General features: G+C 56.1%; 8 non-coding genes across 8 annotated transcripts; all 8 read right to left on the bottom strand.

Moving 5' to 3' along the window:
* Window positions 1–606: 606 nt before the first annotated feature.
* On the bottom strand, window positions 607–699 carry LOC133086497 (small nucleolar RNA SNORD116). Its single transcript, XR_009700251.1, has one exon. It is a non-coding gene; the product is annotated as a small nucleolar RNA SNORD116 (small nucleolar RNA).
* A 2,687-nt stretch (window positions 700–3,386) lies between these two features.
* Window positions 3,387–3,480, bottom strand: LOC133085891 (small nucleolar RNA SNORD116). The gene has a single exon (XR_009699689.1). It is a non-coding gene; the product is annotated as a small nucleolar RNA SNORD116 (small nucleolar RNA).
* Window positions 3,481–6,168: 2,688 nt separating this feature from the next.
* LOC133085892 (small nucleolar RNA SNORD116) lies at window positions 6,169–6,262 on the bottom strand. Its single transcript, XR_009699690.1, has one exon. It is a non-coding gene; the product is annotated as a small nucleolar RNA SNORD116 (small nucleolar RNA).
* Window positions 6,263–8,950: 2,688 nt separating this feature from the next.
* LOC133085893 (small nucleolar RNA SNORD116) lies at window positions 8,951–9,044 on the bottom strand. Its single transcript, XR_009699692.1, has one exon. It is a non-coding gene; the product is annotated as a small nucleolar RNA SNORD116 (small nucleolar RNA).
* A 2,687-nt stretch (window positions 9,045–11,731) lies between these two features.
* LOC133085894 (small nucleolar RNA SNORD116) lies at window positions 11,732–11,825 on the bottom strand. Its single transcript, XR_009699693.1, has one exon. It is a non-coding gene; the product is annotated as a small nucleolar RNA SNORD116 (small nucleolar RNA).
* A 2,687-nt stretch (window positions 11,826–14,512) lies between these two features.
* Window positions 14,513–14,606, bottom strand: LOC133085795 (small nucleolar RNA SNORD116). Its single transcript, XR_009699588.1, has one exon. It is a non-coding gene; the product is annotated as a small nucleolar RNA SNORD116 (small nucleolar RNA).
* A 2,690-nt stretch (window positions 14,607–17,296) lies between these two features.
* LOC133086569 (small nucleolar RNA SNORD116) lies at window positions 17,297–17,390 on the bottom strand. The gene has a single exon (XR_009700321.1). It is a non-coding gene; the product is annotated as a small nucleolar RNA SNORD116 (small nucleolar RNA).
* A 2,690-nt stretch (window positions 17,391–20,080) lies between these two features.
* On the bottom strand, window positions 20,081–20,174 carry LOC133086570 (small nucleolar RNA SNORD116). Its single transcript, XR_009700322.1, has one exon. It is a non-coding gene; the product is annotated as a small nucleolar RNA SNORD116 (small nucleolar RNA).
* Between the last annotated feature and the right edge of the window lie 1,724 nt (window positions 20,175–21,898).

Here is a 21,898-nt window from a genome sequence, read left to right on the forward strand (position 1 = left end):
ACAGGCTTAAATGCAGCACTCGATCCTCAGCCCACTCCACGATGATCCACTTAGCACCAACAGTGTGCCGGCAGCTTCAGCAGAGGAGCTGACAGGGGCAGCCCCGAGGCCTAGTCCATCGGCCCCCTTCTGCCATCGCTCAACTCCAGCCCACCCCCGCTCACTGCTCCAGCCCCACCGGGCACTCAGGAGCCTCACCACACCACACACAACATCAGAGAGGGCCACAGGCCTGGCCTGAGGCTCCAGGCTCCAACCAGGGAAGCTTGCTCCTTTTGGCTTCCAGAATCAACCTCCGAAGCGGCATGCACAAAGCGTGATCCTGCCCAAAACACACCTCTCCAAGCTGCAAGCTCACTGGGCCTCCACCAGCACACGCTCCGACTCTGAAGACTGGCAGGAGAGCCTGCCCTCTTGTATTCCCTCAGCGGTCTTTTAGCAGGGCCCGGTGATGCATAGATGACCCAGTTTATGGGCAGACACTGTCGACCCTCACACAGGAGTCCCTCCAATGCTGGAGCCCTTAGTGGTGTTTGCATGCCTGTCAGCAGGGGACGTCGGCCCTCACTCCTAACTGTCCCATACCCCCGAGAGAGGAAACGTGCTGGACCTCAGTTTCGATGAGGAGACGGTAGAGCGTTCTCACTCATTTTGTTTAGATTTTCCAAGGAATGTATACAAGGGTGTCATCATCGATCCAAGCACATGCTGGGACGCTGCAGAACACAAACGGGCAGGCTGTGGGGCTCTGCAGAGGAGCCATGACCCGCAAGTACTCCAACAGCCTGGGGAATCCACAGTCTTCAGGCCACTCGGCAAGACCAACAATCAATCCACTCTTGCAGCCACTGGGCCCATCTGATGAAAACCTAATATCCAATGACACATTTTAGAATGGGTGAATGCCTACTGTCCTGAGTTATCCACAGCCACGCTGAGCAACGTGCGCCCGCCCCACTTTTTCCAGTTCTCCTTAGCACATCCTTTAATCAGACAACACGAATGTCTTCTTGTCTTTGCCGACGACCAGCCTTACCTTGTATCTGCACCTGAGAAGTGGACAGAAATCATGCAGGCTTCTGAATTGCACCACGGTTCAGAGAACATGATTCTTGCGAACACTTACCTAGCCGTGAGCCCAGAACCTGCTTTCCAAGTAACACTATCCATTACCGAAAACTGATTGCGTGTCTCACAGCATGACTGGAGGAAGTTAGGCACGTACATTGGTCGGTGTGTCAGACACTGTATCTGTGTATTCACGTGAGTGGGCGTGTGTGACTGTGACTGCGCACTACGATGCGTTTGTGGGTTCCTGTGTGTGGCGCTGAATACGGGTCTCGGTCTCTGGGTGTCGCTGTGGCCCTTTGCAGACGCCTGCAACAGTAAACGCCAGAGTTTATACACAGCACCCTGGTTGTTCTCCCAAGTGAGAGTAGAAAGACCCTTGTCAGCTTCAAGAGGCCGCATGCGAAATTTGACCCCCAGGGGCTGCTGAAATAGGCCACAGACTCCCGCTCTCCAACAGCCACACCTTCTGACCAAAGCAAAAAGACTGGAGGAGACCTGCCTCCAGGCCGTGGTTGTCACATCTACATTGACCTGGAGACCCTGTCACCTACAAGCACATCTGATGTGCCCTTGGGGTCACTCCCAGCGCTCCAGAACCAAAGGAACCTCCCATGGGGGGGCTGACTCCGACCTGCAGTTGCCTACAGGCAAGATGCAGCCCGGCACTACTCAAGGGGCTAACGAACTTCGGCCCAAGTGCCTCTTCTCGCCAACTACACCATATCACTTTCCGTGACCCCGTGGGAATGCCCACAACGGGAAGTGTTGGGCTTCAGCAACCATGACACAGTTTGGAACCCGACAGCGGAAATTAGGCCACCTTCCAGGCCACGTATCGGCAAGCGTCCAAATGGCAGGTTTCGCAGCCCAGACCACTGAGGAAACGCTCAAACGCTTCACAGCCTCGTCCTAAGTGCCCTCCTGCTGCCTGCAGGGCGACTCAACCCTTCTTGAAGCCACAGACATCATGCGAACACGGGGACACTGAACACCAGGGAAGACAGACCGCAAGCCTGTCTGCTTTGATGAGGCCCGCAGCACCGCATGCATCCTGGCAATTCTCCACTGCCACAGCGACACTACCGACGAACTCACAGTGATCAAAGGCACTGTTCCCGAGGACCACAGACACACTTTCAATGGAAGACCTCTGCCATGCGAGGGGACTTGGAAGCCTGAAAGGGAAAGGTGGTTGGCCACGGCAGGGCACCTGGCAGGGCAACAGTGTCCCCATCTCTTCCCGGCCAATGGACTGCTCCGGATAAAGCTTTGGCTGTTCGAACGGCTTGCATGCCACATGGGCCGGCCGCGTCATGCCCTCCGGGAGAAACACTATCGCTTTGCACATTCCCAAAAGAGGAACAAAACGACCAAAGGGCTTGTTCCCATAACTCACCTACCCCCAAGGAGGCCGGCACAGATGCCTCAGCATGTCCATCTTCTCTACGTCCCGCAAGACACCCGTGTGGAGTCACTCCTCCGCAAATGGGATCGCAACTCTATACAGGTTACTTACCTCACTACATCCTCATGAACTGCAAAAGGCATCTCCTCCATAGGCAGCTGATGCCAGCCCTTCACGAACAAGACACATCCTCGGGAAGCCGAGGCCAGCGCCTGCAACCCAATGATGACAGCCCATCCCACGACATTACATAGGACGTGTCCTCATGATACCTTAACTTTCTCTCCAGGCCCCCAGCCACCACACAGGCTTAAATGCAGCACTCGATCCTCAGCCCACTCCACGATGATCCACTTAGCACCAACAGTGTGCCGGCAGCTTCAGCAGAGGAGCTCACAGGGGCAGCCCCGAGGCCTAGTCCATCGGCCCCCTTCTGCCATCGCTCAACTCCAGCCCACCCCCGCTCACTGCTCCAGCCCCACCGGGCACTCAGGTACCTCACGACACCACACACAACATCAGAGAGGGCCACAGGCCTGGCCTGAGGCTCCAGGCTCCAACCAGGGAAGCTTGCTCCTTTTGGCTTCCAGAATCATCCTCCGAAGCGGCATGCACAAAGCGTGATCCTGCCCAAAACACACCTCTCCAAGCTGCAAGCTCACTGGGCCTCCACCAGCACACGCTCCGACTCTGAAGACTAGCAGGAGAGCCTGCCCCCTTGTATTCCCTCAGCGGTCTTTTAGCAGGGCCCGGTGATGCATAGATGACCCAGCTTATGGGCAGACACGGTCGACCCTCACACAGGAGTCCCTCCAATGCTGGAGCCCTTAGTGGTGTTTGCATGCCTGTCAGCAGGGGACGTCGGCCCTCACTCCTAACTGTCCCATACCCCCGAGAGAGGAAACGTGCTGGACCCTCAGTTTCGATGAGGAGACGGTAAAACTTTCTCACTCATTATGTTCAGATTTTCCAAGGAATGCATACAAGGGTGTCATCATCTATCCAAGCACATGCTGGGACGCTGCAGAACACAAACGGGCAGGCCGTGGGGCTCTGCAGAGGAGCCATGACCCGGAAGTATTCCAACCGCCTGGGGAATCCACAGTCTTCAGGCCACTCAGCAAGACCAACAATCAATCCACTCTTGCAGCCACTGGGCCCATCTGATGAAAACCTAATATCCAATGACACATTTTAGTATGGGTGAATGCCTCCCGTCCTGAGTTATCCACAGCCACGCTGAGCAACGTGCGCCCGCCCCACTTTTTCCAGTTCTCCTTAGGACATCCAGTCATCAGACAACGCGAAGGTCTTCTTGTCTTTGCCGACGGCCAGCCTTACCCTGCAGCTGCACCTGAGAAGTGGACAGAAATCATGCAGGCTTCTGAATTGCACCACGGTTCAGAGAACATGATTCTTGCGAACACTTACCTTGCCGTGAGCCCAGAACCTGCTTTCCAAGTAACACTATCCATTACCGAAAACTGATTGCGTGTCTCACAGCATGACTGGAGGAAGTTAGGCACGTACATTGGTCGGTGTGTCAGACACTGTATCTGTGTATTCACGTGAGTGGGCGTGTGTGACTGTGACTGCGCACGAGGATGCGCTTGTGGGTTCCTGTGTGTGGCGCTGAATACGCGTCTTGGTCTCTGGGTGTCGCTGTGGCCCTCTGCAGACACCTCCAACAGTAAACGCCATAGTTTATACACAGCACCCTGGTTGGACCCCCAACTGAAAGGAGAAAGACCCCTGTCAGCTTCAAGAGGCCGCATGCGAAGATTAACCCCCAGGGGCTGCTGAAATAGGTCACAGACTCCCGCTCTCCCACAGCCACGCCTTCTGACCAAAGCACAAAGACTGGACGAGACCTGCCTCCCGGCCGTGGGTGTCACATCTACGTGGACCTGGAGACCCTGCCACCTACAAGCACATCTGATGTGCCCTTGGGGTCACTCCCAGCGCTCCCAGAAGCAAGGGAACTTCCCATGGGGGGGCTGACTCCGACCTGCAGTTGCCTACAGGCAAGATGCAGCCCGGCACTACTCAAGGGGCTAACGAACTTCGGCCCAAGTGCCTCTTCTCGCCAACTACACCATATCACTTTCCGTGAACCCGTGGGAATGCCCACAACGGGAAGTGTTGGGCTTCAGCAACCATGACACAGTTTGGAACCCGACAGCGGAAATTAGGCCACCTTCCAGGCCACGTATCGGCAAGCGTCCAAATGGCAGGTTTCGCAGCCCAGACCACTGAGGAAACGCTCAAACGCTTCACAGCCTCGTCCTAAGTGCCCTCCTGCTGCCTGCAGGGCGACACAACCCTTCTTGAAGCCACAGACATCATGCGAACACGGGGACACTGAACACCAGGGAAGACAGACCGCAAGCCTGTCTGCTTTGATGAGGCCCACAGCACCGCATGCATCCTAGCAAGTCTCCACTGCCACAGCGACACTACCGAGCAACTCACAGTGATCACAGGCACTGTCCCCGAGGACCACAGACAGACTTTCAATGGAAGACCTCTGCCATGCGAGGGGACTTGGAAGCCTGAAAGGGAAAGGTGGTTGGCCACGGCAGGGCACCTGGCAGGGCAACAGTGTCCCCATCTCTTCCCGGCCAATGGACTGCTCCGGATAAAGCTTTGGGTGTTCGAAAGGCTTGCATGCCACATGGGCCGGCCGCGTCATGCCCTCCGGGAGAAACACTATCGCTTTGCACATTCCCAAAAGAGGAACAAAACGACCAAAGGGCTTGTTCCCATAACTCACCTAACCCCAAGGAGGCCGGCACAGATGCCTCAGCATGTCCATCTTCTCTACGTCCCGCAAGACACCCGTGTGGAGTCACTCCTCCGCAAATGGGATCGCAACTCTATACAGGTTACTTACCTCACTACATCCTCATGAACTGCAAAAGGCATCTCCTCCATAGGCAGCTGATGCCAGCCCTTCACGAACAAGACACATCCTCGGGAAGCCGAGGCCAGCGCCTGAAACCCAATGATGACAGCCCATCCCACGACATTACATAGGACGTGTCCTCATGATACCTTAACTTTCTCTCCAGGCCCCCAGCCACCACACAGGCTTAAATGCAGCACTCGATCCTCAGCCCACTCCACGATGATCCACTTAGCACCAACAGTGTGCCGGCAGCTTCAGCAGAGGAGCTCACAGGGGCAGCCCCGAGGCCTAGTCCATCGGCCCCCTTCTGCCATCGCTCAACTCCAGCCCACCCCCGCTCACTGCTCCAGCCCCACCGGGCACTCAGGTACCTCACGACACCACACACAACATCAGAGAGGGCCACAGGCCTGGCCTGAGGCTCCAGGCTCTAACCAGGGAAGCTTGCTCATTTTGGCTTCCAGAATCAACCTCCGAAGCGGCATGCACAAAGCGAGATCCTGCCCAAAACACACCTCTCCAAGCTGCAAGCTCACTGGGCCTCCACCAGCACACGCTCCGACTCTGAAGACTAGCAGGAGAGCCTGCCCCCTTGTATTCCCTCAGCGGTCTTTTAGCAGGGCCCGGTGATGCATAGATGACCCAGCTTATGGGCAGACACGGTCGACCCTCACACAGGAGTCCCTCCAATGCTGGAGCCCTTAGTGGTGTTTGCATGCCTGTCAGCAGGGGACGTCGGCCCTCACTCCTAACTGTCCCATACCCCCGAGAGAGGAAACGTGCTGGACCCTCAGTTTCGATGAGGAGACGGTAAAACTTTCTCACTCATTATGTTCAGATTTTCCAAGGAATGCATACAAGGGTGTCATCATCTATCCAAGCACATGCTGGGACGCTGCAGAACACAAACGGGCAGGCCGTGGGGCTCTGCAGAGGAGCCATGACCCGGAAGTATTCCAACCGCCTGGGGAATCCACAGTCTTCAGGCCACTCAGCAAGACCAACAATCAATCCACTCTTGCAGCCACTGGGCCCATCTGATGAAAACCTAATATCCAATGACACATTTTAGTATGGGTGAATGCCTACCGTCCTGAGTTATCCACAGCCACGCTGAGCAACGTGCGCCCGCCCCACTTTTTCCAGTTCTCCTTAGGACATCCAGTCATCAGACAACGCGAAGGTCTTCTTGTCTTTGCCGACGGCCAGCCTTACCCTGCAGCTGCACCTGAGAAGTGGACAGAAATCATGCAGGCTTCTGAATTGCACCACGGTTCAGAGAACATGATTCTTGCGAACACTTACCTTGCCGTGAGCCCAGAACCTGCTTTCCAAGTAACACTATCCATTACCGAAAACTGATTGCGTGTCTCACAGCATGACTGGAGGAAGTTAGGCACGTACATTGGTCGGTGTGTCAGACACTGTATCTGTGTATTCACGTGAGTGGGCGTGTGTGACTGTGACTGCGCACGAGGATGCGCTTGTGGGTTCCTGTGTGTGGCGCTGAATACGCGTCTTGGTCTCTGGGTGTCGCTGTGGCCCTCTGCAGACACCTCCAACAGTAAACGCCATAGTTTATACACAGCACCCTGGTTGGACCCCCAACTGAAAGGAGAAAGACCCCTGTCAGCTTCAAGAGGCCGCATGCGAAGATTAACCCCCAGGGGCTGCTGAAATAGGTCACAGACTCCCGCTCTCCCACAGCCACGCCTTCTGACCAAAGCACAAAGACTGGACGAGACCTGCCTCCCGGCCGTGGGTGTCACATCTACGTGGACCTGGAGACCCTGCCACCTACAAGCACATCTGATGTGCCCTTGGGGTCACTCCCAGCGCTCCCAGAAGCAAGGGAACCTCCCATGGGGGGGCTGACTCCGACCTGCAGTTGCCTACAGGCAAGATGCAGCCCGGCACTACTCAAGGGGCTAACGAACTTCGGCCCAAGTGCCTCTTCTCGCCAACTACACCATATCACTTTCCGTGAACCCGTGGGAATGCCCACAACGGGAAGTGTTGGGCTTCAGCAACCATGACACAGTTTGGAACCCGACAGCGGAAATTAGGCCACCTTCCAGGCCACGTATCGGCAAGCGTCCAAATGGCAGGTTTCGCAGCCCAGACCACTGAGGAAACGCTCAAACGCTTCACAGCCTCGTCCTAAGTGCCCTCCTGCTGCCTGCAGGGCGACTCAACCCTTCTTGAAGCCACAGACATCATGCGAACACGGGGACACTGAACACCAGGGAAGACAGACCGCAAGCCTGTCTGCTTTGATGAGGCCCACAGCACCGCATGCATCCTAGCAAGTCTCCACTGCCACAGCGACACTACCGAGCAACTCACAGTGATCACAGGCACTGTCCCCGAGGACCACAGACAGACTTTCAATGGAAGACCTCTGCCATGCGAGGGGACTTGGAAGCCTGAAAGGGAAAGGTGGTTGGCCACGGCAGGGCACCTGGCAGGGCAACAGTGTCCCCATCTCTTCCCGGCCAATGGACTGCTCCGGATAAAGCTTTGGGTGTTCGAAAGGCTTGCATGCCACATGGGCCGGCCGCGTCATGCCCTCCGGGAGAAACACTATCGCTTTGCACATTCCCAAAAGAGGAACAAAACGACCAAAGGGCTTGTTCCCATAACTCACCTAACCCCAAGGAGGCCGGCACAGATGCCTCAGCATGTCCATCTTCTCTACGTCCCGCAAGACACCCGTGTGGAGTCACTCCTCCGCAAATGGGATCGCAACTCTATACAGGTTACTTACCTCACTACATCCTCATGAACTGCAAAAGGCATCTCCTCCATAGGCAGCTGATGCCAGCCCTTCACGAACAAGACACATCCTCGGGAAGCCGAGGCCAGCGCCTGAAACCCAATGATGACAGCCCATCCCACGACATTACATAGGACGTGTCCTCATGATACCTTAACTTTCTCTCCAGGCCCCCAGCCACCACACAGGCTTAAATGCTGCACTCGATTCTCAGCCCACTCCACGATGATCCACTTAGCACCAACAGTGTGCCGGCAGCTTCAGCAGAGGAGCTCACAGGGGCAGCCCCGAGGCCTAGTCCATCGGCCCCCTTCTGCCATCGCTCAACTCCAGCCCACCCCCGCTCACTGCTCCAGCCCCACCGGGCACTCAGGTACCTCACGACACCACACACAACATCAGAGAGGGCCACAGGCCTGGCCTGAGGCTCCAGGCTCTAACCAGGGAAGCTTGCTCATTTTGGCTTCCAGAATCAACCTCCGAAGCGGCATGCACAAAGCGAGATCCTGCCCAAAACACACCTCTCCAAGCTGCAAGCTCACTGGGCCTCCACCAGCACACGCTCCGACTCTGAAGACTAGCAGGAGAGCCTGCCCCCTTGTATTCCCTCAGCGGTCTTTTAGCAGGGCCCGGTGATGCATAGATGACCCAGCTTATGGGCAGACACGGTCGACCCTCACACAGGAGTCCCTCCAATGCTGGAGCCCTTAGTGGTGTTTGCATGCCTGTCAGCAGGGGACGTCGGCCCTCACTCCTAACTGTCCCATACCCCCGAGAGAGGAAACGTGCTGGACCCTCAGTTTCGATGAGGAGACGGTAAAACTTTCTCACTCATTATGTTCAGATTTTCCAAGGAATGCATACAAGGGTGTCATCATCTATCCAAGCACATGCTGGGACGCTGCAGAACACAAACGGGCAGGCTGTGGGGTTCTGCAGAGGAGCCATGACCCGCAAGTACTCCAACAGCCTGGGGAATCCACAGTCTTCAGGCCACTCGGCAAGACCAACAATCAATCCACTCTTGCAGCCACTGGGCCCATCTGATGAAAACCTAATATCCAATGACACATTTTAGAATGGGTGAATGCCTACTGTCCTGAGTTACCCACAGCCACGCTGAGCAACGTGCGCCCGCCCCACTTTTTCCAGTTCTCCTTAGCACATCCCTTCATCAGACAACACGAATGTCTTCTTGTCTTTGCCGACGACCAGCCTTACCTTGTATCTGCACCTGAGAAGTGGACAGAAATCATGCAGGCTTCTGAATTGCACCACGGTTCAGAGAACATGATTCTTGCGAACACTTACCTAGCCGTGAGCCCAGAACCTGCTTTCCAAGTAACACTATCCTTTACCGAAAACTGATTGCGTGTCTCACAGCATGACTGGAGGAAGTTAGGCACGTACATTGGTCGGTGTGTCAGACACTGTATCTGTGTATTCACGTGAGTGGGCGTGTGTGACTGTGACTGCGCACGAGGATGCGCTTGTGGGTTCCTGTGTGTGGCGCTGAATACGGGTCTCGGTCTCTGGGTGTCGCTGTGGCCCTCTGCAGACGCCTGCAACAGTAAACGCCAGAGTTTATACACAGCACCCTGGTTGTTCTCCCAAGTGAGAGTAGAAAGACCCTTGTCAGCTTCAAGAGGCCGCATGCGAAATTTGACCCCCAGGGGCTGCTGAAATAGGCCACAGACTCCCGCTCTCCAACAGCCACACCTTCTGACCAAAGCAAAAAGACTGGAGGAGACCTGCCTCCAGGCCGTGGTTGTCACATCTACATTGACCTGGAGACCCTGTCACCTACAAGCACATCTGATGTGCCCTTGGGGTCACTCCCAGCGCTCCAGAACCAAAGGAACCTCCCATGGGGGGGCTGACTCCGACCTGCAGTTGCCTACAGGCAAGATGCAGCCCGGCACTACTCAAGGGGCTAACGAACTTCGGCCCAAGTGCCTCTTCTCACCAACTACACCATATCACTTTCCGTGACCCCGTGGGAATGCCCACAACGGGAAGTGTTGGGCTTCAGCAACCAGGACACAGTTTGGAACCCGACAGCGGAAATTAGGCCACCTTCCAGGCCACGTATCGGCAAGCGTCCAAATGGCAGGTTTCGCAGCCCAGACCACTGAGGAAACGCTCAAACGCTTCACAGCCTCGTCCTAAGTGCCCTCCTGCTGCCTGCAGGGCGACTCAACCCTTCTTGAAGCCACAGACATCATGCGAACACGGGGACACTGAACACCAGGGAAGACAGACCGCAAGCCTGTCTGCTTTGATGAGGCCCGCAGCACCGCATGCATCCTGGCAATTCTCCACTGCCACAGCGACACTACCGACGAACTCACAGTGATCAAAGGCACTGTCCCCGAGGACCACAGACACACTTTCAATGGAAGACCTCTGCCATGCGAGGGGACTTGGAAGCCTGAAAGGGAAAGGTGGTTGGCCACGGCAGGGCACCTGGCAGGGCAACAGTGTCCCCATCTCTTCCCGGCCAATGGACTGCTCCGGATAAAGCTTTGGCTGTTCGAACGGCCTGCATGCCACATGGGCCGGCCGCGTCATGCCCTCCGGGAGAAACACTATCGCTTTGCACATTCCCAAAAGAGGAACAAAACGACCAAAGGGCTTGTTCCCATAACTCACCTAACCCCAAGGAGGCCGGCACAGATGCCTCAGCATGTCCATCTTCTCTACGTCCCGCAAGACACCCGTGTGGAGTCACTCCTCCGCAAATGGGATCGCAACTCTATACAGGTTACTTACCTCACTACATCCTCATGAACTGCCAAAGGCATCCCCTCCATAGGCAGCTGATGCCAGCCCTTCACGAACAAGACACATCCTCGGGAAGCCGAGGCCAGCGCCTGCAACCCAATGATGACAGCCCATCCCACGACATTACATAGGACGTGTCCTCATGATACCTTAACTTTCTCTCCAGGCCCCCAGCCACCACACAGGCTTAAATGCAGCACTCGATCCTCAGCCCACTCCACGATGATCCACTTAGCACCAACAGTGTGCCGGCAGCTTCAGCAGAGGAGCTGACAGGGGCAGCCACGAGGCCTAGTCCATCGGCCCCCTTCTGCCATCGCTCAACTCCAGCCCACCCCCGCTCACTGCTCCAGCCCCACCGGGCACTCAGGTACCTCACGACACCACACACAACATCAGAGAGGGCCACAGGCCTGGCCTGAGGCTCCAGGCTCCAACCAGGGAAGCTTGCTCATTTTGGCTTCCAGAATCAACCTCCGAAGCGGCATGCACAAAGCGTGATCCTGCCCAAAACACACCTCTCCAAGCTGCAAGCTCACTGGGCCTCCACCAGCACACGCTCCGACTCTGAAGACTAGCAGGAGAGCCTGCCCCCTTGTATTCCCTCAGCGGTCTTTTAGCAGGGCCCGGTGATGCATAGATGACCCAGCTTATGGGCAGACACGGTCGACCCTCACACAGGAGTCCCTCCAATGCTGGAGCCCTTAGTGGTGTTTGCATGCCTGTCAGCAGGGGACGTCGGCCCTCACTCCTAACTGTCCCATACCCCCGAGAGAGGAAACGTGCTGGACCCTCAGTTTCGATGAGGAGACGGTAAAACTTTCTCACTCATTATGTTCAGATTTTCCAAGGAATGCATACAAGGGTGTCATCATCTATCCAAGCACATGCTGGGACGCTGCAGAACACAAACGGGCAGGCTGTGGGGCTCTGCAGAGGAGCCATGACCCGGAAGTATTCCAACCGCCTGGGGAATCCACAGTCTTCAGGCCACTCAGCAAGACCAACAATCAGTCCACTCTTGCAGCCACTGGGCCCATCTGATGAAAACCTAATATCCAATGACACATTTTAGTATGGGTGAATGCCTACCGTCCTGAGTTATCCACAGCCACGCTGAGCAACGTGCGCCCGCCCCACTTTTTCCAGTTCTCCTTAGGACATCCAGTCATCAGACAACGCGAAGGTCTTCTTGTCTTTGCCGACGGCCAGCCTTACCCTGCAGCTGCACCTGAGAAGTGGACAGAAATCATGGAGGCTTCTGAATTGCACCACGGTTCAGAGAACATGATTCTTGCGAACACTTACCTTGCCGTGAGCCCAGAACCTGCTTTCCAAGTAACACTATCCATTACCGAAAACTGATTGCGTGTCTCACAGCATGACTGGAGGAAGTTAGGCACGTACATTGGTCGGTGTGTCAGACACTGTATCTGTGTATTCACGTGAGTGGGCGTGTGTGACTGTGACTGCGCACGAGGATGCGCTTGTGGGTTCCTGTGTGTGGCGCTGAATACGCGTCTTGGTCTCTGGGTGTCGCTGTGGCCCTCTGCAGACACCTCCAACAGTAAACGCCATAGTTTATACACAGCACCCTTGTTGGACCCCCAACTGAAAGGAGAAAGACCCCTGTCAGCTTCAAGAGGCCGCATGCGAAGATTAACCCCCAGGGGCTGCTGAAATAGGTCACAGACTCCCGCTCTCCCACAGCCACGCCTTCTGACCAAAGCACAAAGACTGGACGAGACCTGCCTCCCGGCCGTGGGTGTCACATCTACGTGGACCTGGAGACCCTGCCACCTACAAGCACATCTGATGTGCCCTTGGGGTCACTCCCAGCGCTCCCAGAAGCAAGGGAACCTCCCATGGGGGGGCTGATTCCGACCTGCAGTTGCCTACAGGCAAGATGCAGCCCAGCACTACTCAAGGGGCTAACGAACTTTGGCCCAAGTGCCTCTTCTCGCCAACTAGACCATATCACTTTCCGTGACCCCGTGGGAATGCCCACAACGGGAAGTGTTGGGCTTCAGCAACCAGGACACTGGTTGGAACCCGACAGCGGAAATTAGGCCACCTTCCCGGCCACGTATCGGCAAGCTTCCAACTGGCAGGTTTCGCGACCCAGACCACTGAGAAAACGCTCAAACGCTTCAGAGCCTCGTCCTAAGTGCCCTCCTCCTGCCTGCAGGCCGACTGAACCCTATTTGAAGCCACAGACATCATGCGAACACGGGGACACTGAACACCAGGGAAGACAGACCGCAAGCCTGTCTGCTTTGATGAGGCCCGCAGCACCGCATGCATCCTGGCAATTCTCCACTGCCACAGCGACACTACCGACGAACTCACAGTGATCAAAGGCACTGTTCCCGAGGACCACAGACACACTTTCAATGGAAGACCTCTGCCATGCGAGGGGACTTGGAAGCCTGAAAGGGAAAGGTGGTTGGCCACGGCAGGGCACCTGGCAGGGCAACAGTGTCCCCATCTCTTGCCGGCCAATGGACTGCTCCGGATAAAGCTCTGGCTGTTCGAACGGCTTGCATGCCACATGGGCCGGCCGCGTCATGCCCTCCGGGAGAAACACTATCGCTTTGCACATTCCAAAAGAGGAACAAAACGACCAAAGGGCATGTTCCCATAACTCACCTAACTCCAAGGAGGCCGGCACAGATGCCTCAGCATGTCCATCTTCTCTACGTCCCGCAAGACACCCGTGTGGAGTCACTCCTCCGCAAATGGGATCGCAACTCTACACAGGTTACCTACCTCACTACATCCTCATGAACTGCCAAAGCCATCCCCTCCATAGGCAGCTGATGCCAGCCCTTCACGAACAAGACACATCCTCGGGAAGCCGAGGCCAGCGCCTGCAACCCAATGATGACAGCCCATCCCACGACATTACATAGGACGTGTCCTCATGATACCTTAACTTTCTCTCCAGGCCCCCAGCCACCACACAGGCTTAAATGCAGCACTCGATCCTCAGCCCACTCCACGATGATCCACTTAGCACCAACAGTGTGCCGGCAGCTTCAGCAGAGGAGCTGACAGGGGCAGCCCCGAGGCCTAGTCCATCGGCCCCCTTCTGCCATCGCTCAACTCCAGCCCACCCCCGCTCACTGCTCCAGCCCCACCGGGCACTCAGGAACCTCACCACACCACACACAACATCAGAGAGGGCCACAGGCCTGGCCTGAGGCTCCAGGATCCAACCAGGGAAGCTTGCTCATTTTGGCTTCCAGAATCAACCTCCGAGGCGGCATGCACAAAGCGTGATCCTGCCCAAAACACACCTCTCCAAGCTGCAAGCTCACTGGGCCTCCACCAGCACACGCTCCGACTCTGAAGACTAGCAGGAGAGCCTGCCCCCTTGTATTCTCTCAACGGTCTTTTAGCAGGGACCGGCGATTCATAGATGACCCAGCTTATGGGCAGACACGGTCGACCCTCACACAGGAGTCCTTCCAATGCTGGAGCCCTTAGTGGTATTTGCATGCCTGTCAGCAGGGGACGTCGGCCCTCACTCCTAACGGTCCCATTCCCCCGAGAGAGGAATCGTGCTGGACCCACAGTTTCGATGAGGAGACGGTAGAACGTTCTCACTCATTTTGTTCAGATTTTCCAAGGAATGAATACAAGGGTGTCATCATCGATCCAAGCACATGCTGGGACGCTGCAGAACACAAACGGGAAAGCTGTGGGGCTCTGCGGAGGAGCCATGACCCGGAAGTACTCCAACAGCCTAGGGAATCCACAGTCCTCAGGTCACTCAGCAAGACCAACTATCAGTCCACTCTTGCAGCCATTGGGCCCATCTGAGGAACACCTAATATCCAATGGCACATCTTTGTATGGGTGAATGCCTACTGTCCTGAGTTATCCACAGCCACTTTCGGCAACGTGCGCCTGACCCACTTTTTCCAGTTCTCCTTAGCACATCCCTTCATCAGACAACACGAAGGTCTTCTTGTCTTTGCCGACGACCAGCCTTACCCTGCAACTACACCTGAGAAGTGGACAGAAATCAAGCAGGCTTCTGAATTGGACCACGGTCCTCAGTGCACATGATTCTTTTGAATACTTACCTGGCCGTGAGCCCGGAAGCTGCTTCCAAAAGACCACTATCCCTTACCGAAAACTAATTGCTTGTCTCACAGCATGACTGGAGGAAGTTAGGCACGTACGTTGGTCGGTGTGTGAGAGGCTGTATGTGTTTATTCACACGTATGGGCGTGTGTGACTGTGACTGAGCACGGGGATGCGCTTGTGGGTTCCTGTGCGTGGCGCTGAATACGCGTCTTGGTCTCTGGGTGTCGCTGTGGCCCTCTGCAGACACCTCCAACAGTAAACGCCATAGTTTATACACAGCACCCTGGTTGGAACCCCAACTGAAAGGAGAAAGACCCCTGTCAGCTTCAAGAGGCCGCATGCGAAGTTTAACCCCCAGAGGCTGCTGCAATAGGTCACAGACTCCAGCTCTCCCACAGCCACGCCTTCTGACCAAAGCACAAAGACTGGACGAGACCTGCCTCCCGGCCGTGGGTGTCACATCTACGTGGACCTGGAGACCCTGCCACCTACAAGCACATCTGATGTGCCCTTGGGGTCACTTCCAGCGCTCCCAGAAGCAAGGGAACCTCCCATGGGGGGGCTGACTCCGACCTGCAGTTGCCTACAGGCAAGATGCAGCCCGGCACTACTCAAGGAGCTATCGAACTTCGCCCAAGTGCCTCTTCTCGCCAACTAGACCTTATCACTTTCCGTGACCCCGTGGGAATGCCCACAACGGGAAGTGTTGGGCTTCAGCAACCATGACACAGGTTGGGACCTGACAGCGGAAATTAGGCCACCTTCCCGGCCACGTATCGGCAAGCGTCCAAATGGCAGGTTTCACGGCCCAGACCACTGAGGAAACGCTCAAACGCTTCACAGCCTCGTCCTAAGTGCCCTCCTGCTGCCTGCAGGCCGACTGAACCCTACTTGAAGCCACAGACATCATGCGAACACGGGGACACTGAACACCAGGGAAGACAGACCGCAAGCCTGTCTGCTTTCATGAGGCCCACAGCACCACATGCATCCTGGCAATTCTCCGCTGCCACAGCGACACTACCGAGCAACTCACAGTGATCACAGGCACTGTCCCCGAGGACCACAGACAGACTTTCAATGGAAGACCTCTGCCATGCGAGGGGACTTGGAAGCCTGAAAGGGAAAGGTGTTTGGCCACGGCAGGGCACCTGGCAGGGCAACAGTGTCCCCATCTCTTCCCGGCCAATGGACTACTCCGGATAAAGCTGTGGCTGTTCGAACGGCCTACATGCCACATGGGCCGGCCGCGTCATGCCCTCCGGGGGAAACATTATCGCTTTGCACATTCCCAAAAGAAGGAACAAAACGACCAAAGGGCTTGTTCCCAAAACTCACCTACCACCAAGGAGGCCGGCACAGATGCCTCAGCATGTCCATCTTCTCTACGTCCCGCAAGACACCCGTGTGGAGTGACTCCTCCGGAAATGGGATCGCAACTCTACACAGGTTACCTACCTCACTACATCCTCATGAACTGCCAAAGCCATCCCCTCCATAGGCGGCTGATGCCAGTCCTTCACGAACAAGACACATCCTCGGGAAGCCGAGGCCAGTACCTGCAACCAAATGATGACAGCCCATCCCACGACATTACATAGGACGTGTCCTCATGATACCTTAACTTTCTCTCCAGGCCCCCAGCCACCACACAGGCTTAAATGCAGCACTCGATCCTCAGCCCACTCCACGATGATCCACTTAGCAACAACAGTGTGCCGGCAGCTTCAGCAGGGGTGCTGACAGGTGCAGCCCCGAGGCCTAGTCCATTGGCCCCCTTCTGCCATCGCTCAACTCCAGCCCACCCCCGCTCACTGCTCCAGCCCCACCAGGCACTCAGGAACCTCACCACACCACACACAACATCAGAGAGGGCCACAGGCCTGGCCTGAGGCTCCAGGCTCCAACCAGGGAAGCTTGCTCATTTTGGCTTCCAGAATCAACCTCCGAAGCGGCATGCACAAAGCGTGTTCCTGGCCAAAACACACCTCTCCAAGCTGCAAGCTCACTGGGCCTCCACCAGCACACGCTCCGACTCTGAAGACTAGCAGGAGAGCCTGCCCCCTTGTATTCCCTCAACGGTCTTTTAGCAGGGACCGGGGATTCATAGATGACCCAGCTTATGGGCAGACACGGTCGACCCTCACACAGGAGTCCTTCCAATGCTGGAGCCCTTAGTGGTGTTTGCATGCCTGTCAGCAGGGGACGTCGGCCCTCACTCCTAACGGTCCCATTCCCCCGAGAGAGGAATCGTGCTGGACCCTCAGTTTCGATGAGGAGACGGTAGAACGTTCTCACTCATTTTGTTCAGATTTTCCAAGGAATGAATACAAGGGTGTCATCATCGATCCAAGCACATGCTGGGACGCTGCAGAACACAAACGGGAAAGCCGTGGGGCTCTGCAGAGGAGCCGTGACCCGGAAGTACTCCAACAGCCTGGGGAATCCACAGTCCTCAGGTCACTCAGCAAGACCAACTATCAATCCACTCTTGCAGCCATTGGGCCCATCTGAGGAACACCTAATATCCAATGGCACATCTTTGTATGGGTGAATGCCTACTGTCCTGAGTTATCCACAGCCACTTTCGGCAACGTGCGCCTGCCCCACTTTTTCCAGTTCTCCTTAGCACATCCCTTCATCAGACAACACGAAGGTCTTCTTGTCTTTGCCGACGACCAGCCTTACCCTGCAACTACACCTGAGAAGTGGACAGAAATCAAGCAGGCTTCTGAATTGGACCACGGTCCTCAGTGCACATGATTCTTTTGAACACTTACCTGGCCGTGAGCCCGGAAGCTGCTTCCAAAGGACCACTATCCCTTACCGAAAACTAATTGCTTGTCTCACAGCATGACTGGAGGAAGTTAGGCACGTACGTTGGTCGGTGTGTGAGAGGCTGTATGTGTTTATTCACACGTATGGGCGTGTGTGACTGTGACTGAGCACGGGGATGCGCTTGTGGGTTCCTGTGCGTGGCGCTGAATACGCGTCTTGGTCTCTGGGTGTCGCTGTGGCCCTCTGCAGACACCTCCAACAGTAAACGCCATAGTTTATACACAGCACCCTGGTTGGAACCCCAACTGAAAGGAGAAAGACCCCTGTCAGCTTCAAGAGGCCGCATGCGAAGTTTAACCCCCAGAGGCTGCTGCAATAGGTCACAGACTCCAGCTCTCCCACAGCCACGCCTTCTGACCAAAGCACAAAGACTGGACGAGACCTGCCTCCCGGCCGTGGGTGTCACATCTACGTGGACCTGGAGACCCTGCCACCTACAAGCACATCTGATGTGCCCTTGGGGTCACTCCCAGCGCTCCCAGAAGCAAGGGAACCTCCCATGGGGGGGCTGACTCCGACCTGCAGTTGCCTACAGGCAAGATGCAGCCCGGCACTACTCAAGGAGCTATCGAACTTCGCCCAAGTGCCTCTTCTCGCCAACTAGACCTTATCACTTTCCGTGACCCCGTGGGAATGCCCACAACGGGAAGTGTTGGGCTTCAGCAACCATGACACAGGTTGGGACCTGACAGCGGAAATTAGGCCACCTTCCCGGCCACGTATCGGCAAGCGTCCAAATGGCAGGTTTCACGGCCCAGACCACTGAGGAAACGCTCAAACGCTTCACAGCCTCGTCCTAAGTGCCCTCCTGCTGCCTGCAGGCCGACTGAACCCTACTTGAAGCCACAGACATCATGCGAACACGGGGACACTGAACACCAGGGAAGACAGACCGCAAGCCTGTCTGCTTTCATGAGGCCCACAGCACCACATGCATCCTGGCAATTCTCCGCTGCCACAGCGACACTACCGAGCAACTCACAGTGATCACAGGCACTGTCCCCGAGGACCACAGACAGACTTTCAATGGAAGACCTCTGCCATGCGAGGGGACTTGGAAGCCTGAAAGGGAAAGGTGTTTGGCCACGGCAGGGCACCTGGCAGGGCAACAGTGTCCCCATCTCTTCCCGGCCAATGGACTACTCCGGATAAAGCTGTGGCTGTTCGAACGGCCTACATGCCACATGGGCCGGCCGCGTCATGCCCTCCGGGGGAAACATTATCGCTTTGCACATTCCCAAAAGAAGGAACAAAACGACCAAAGGGCTTGTTCCCAAAACTCACCTACCACCAAGGAGGCCGGCACAGATGCCTCAGCATGTCCATCTTCTCTACGTCCCGCAAGACACCCGTGTGGAGTGACTCCTCCGGAAATGGGATCGCAACTCTACACAGGTTACCTACCTCACTACATCCTCATGAACTGCCAAAGCCATCCCCTCCATAGGCGGCTGATGCCAGTCCTTCACGAACAAGACACATCCTCGGGAAGCCGAGGCCAGTACCTGCAACCAAATGATGACAGCCCATCCCACGACATTACATAGGACGTGTCCTCATGATACCTTAACTTTCTCTCCAGGCCCCCAGCCACCACACAGGCTTAAATGCAGCACTCGATCCTCAGCCCACTCCACGATGATCCACTTAGCAACAACAGTGTGCCGGCAGCTTCAGCAGGGGTGCTGACAGGTGCAGCCCCGAGGCCTAGTCCATTGGCCCCCTTCTGCCATCGCTCAACTCCAGCCCACCCCCGCTCACTGCTCCAGCCCCACCAGGCACTCAGGAACCTCACCACACCACACACAACATCAGAGAGGGCCACAGGCCTGGCCTGAGGCTCCAGGCTCCAACCAGGGAAGCTTGCTCATTTTGGCTTCCAGAATCAACCTCCGAAGCGGCATGCACAAAGCGTGTTCCTGGCCAAAACACACCTCTCCAAGCTGCAAGCTCACTGGGCCTCCACCAGCACACGCTCCGACTCTGAAGACTAGCAGGAGAGCCTGCCCCCTTGTATTCCCTCAACGGTCTTTTAGCAGGGACCGGGGATTCATAGATGACCCAGCTTATGGGCAGACACGGTCGACCCTCACACAGGAGTCCTTCCAATGCTGGAGCCCTTAGTGGTGTTTGCATGCCTGTCAGCAGGGGACGTCGGCCCTCACTCCTAACGGTCCCATTCCCCCGAGAGAGGAATCGTGCTGGACCCTCAGTTTCGATGAGGAGACGGTAGAACGTTCTCACTCATTTTGTTCAGATTTTCCAAGGAATGAATACAAGGGTGTCATCATCGATCCAAGCACATGCTGGGACGCTGCAGAACACAAACGGGAAAGCCGTGGGGCTCTGCAGAGGAGCCGTGACCCGGAAGTACTCCAACAGCCTGGGGAATCCACAGTCCTCAGGTCACTCAGCAAGACCAACTATCAATCCACTCTTGCAGCCATTGGGCCCATCTGAGGAACACCTAATATCCAATGGCACATCTTTGTATGGGTGAATGCCTACTGTCCTGAGTTATCCACAGCCACTTTCGGCAACGTGCGCCTGCCCCACTTTTTCCAGTTCTCCTTAGCACATCCCTTCATCAGACAACACGAAGGTCTTCTTGTCTTTGCCGACGACCAGCCTTACCCTGCAACTACACCTGAGAAGTGGACAGAAATCAAGCAGGCTTCTGAATTGGACCACGGTCCTCAGTGCACATGATTCTTTTGAACACTTACCTGGCCGTGAGCCCGGAAGCTGCTTCCAAAGGACCACTATCCCTTACCGAAAACTAATTGCTTGTCTCACAGCATGACTGGAGGAAGTTAGGCACGTACGTTGGTCGGTGTGTGAGAGGCTGTATGTGTTTATTCACACGTATGGGCGTGTGTGACTGTGACTGAGCACGGGGAAGCGCTTGTGGGTTCCTGTGTGTGGCGCTGAATACGCGTCTTGGTCTCTGGGTGTCGCTGTGGCCCTCTGCAGACGCCTGCATCAGTAAACGCCAGAGTTTATACACAGCACCCTGGTTGTTCTCCCAAGTGAGAGTAGAAAGACCCTTGTCAGCCTCAAGAGGCCGCATGCGAAGTTTGACCCCCAGGGGCTGCTGAAATAGTCCACAGACTCCCGCTCTCCAACAGCCACACCTTCTGACCAAAGCAGAAAGACTGGAGGAGACCTGCCTCCAGGCCGTGGGTGTCACATCTACGTGGACCTGGAGACCCTGTCACCTACAAGCACATCTGATGTGCCCTTGGGGTCACTCCCAGCGCTCCCGAACCAAGGGAACCTCCCATGGGGGGGCTGATTCCGACCTGCAGTTGCCTACAGGCAAGATGCAGCCCGGCACTACTCAAGGGGCTAACGAACTTCGGCCCAAGTGCCTCTTCTCGCCAACTAGACCATATCACTTTCCGTGACCCCGTGGGAATGCCCACAACGGGAAGTGTTGGGCTTCAGCAACCATGACACAGGTTGGAACCCGACAGCAGAAATTAGGCCACCTTCCAGGCCACGTATCGGCAAGCGTCCAAATGGCAGGTTTCGCGGCCCAGACCACTGAGGAAACGCTCAAACGCTTCACAGCCTCGTCCTAAGTGCCCTCCTGCTCCCTGCAGTGCGACTCAACCCTACTTGAAGCCACAGACATCATGCGAACACGGGGACACTGAACACCAGGGAAGACAGACCGCAAGCCTGTCTGCTTTGATGTGGCCCGCAGCACCGCATGCATCCTGGCAATTCTCCACTGCCACAGCGACACTACGGAGGAACTCACAGTGATCAAAGGCACTGTCCCCGAGGAACACAGAAAAACTTTCAATGGAAGACCTCTGCCATGCGAGGGGACTTGGAAGCCTGAAAGGGAAAGGTGTTTGGCCACGGCAGGGCACCTGGCAGGGCAACAGTGTCCCCATCTCTTCCCGGCCAATGGACTCCTCCGGATAAAGCTCTGGCTGTTCGAACGGCCTGCATGCCACATGGGCCGGCCGCGTCATGCCCTCCGGGAGAAACACTATCGCTTTGCACATTC

Source organism: Eubalaena glacialis, chromosome 2 (genome assembly GCF_028564815.1).
Source record: "Eubalaena glacialis isolate mEubGla1 chromosome 2, mEubGla1.1.hap2.+ XY, whole genome shotgun sequence".
NCBI lineage: Eukaryota > Metazoa > Chordata > Mammalia > Artiodactyla > Balaenidae > Eubalaena > Eubalaena glacialis.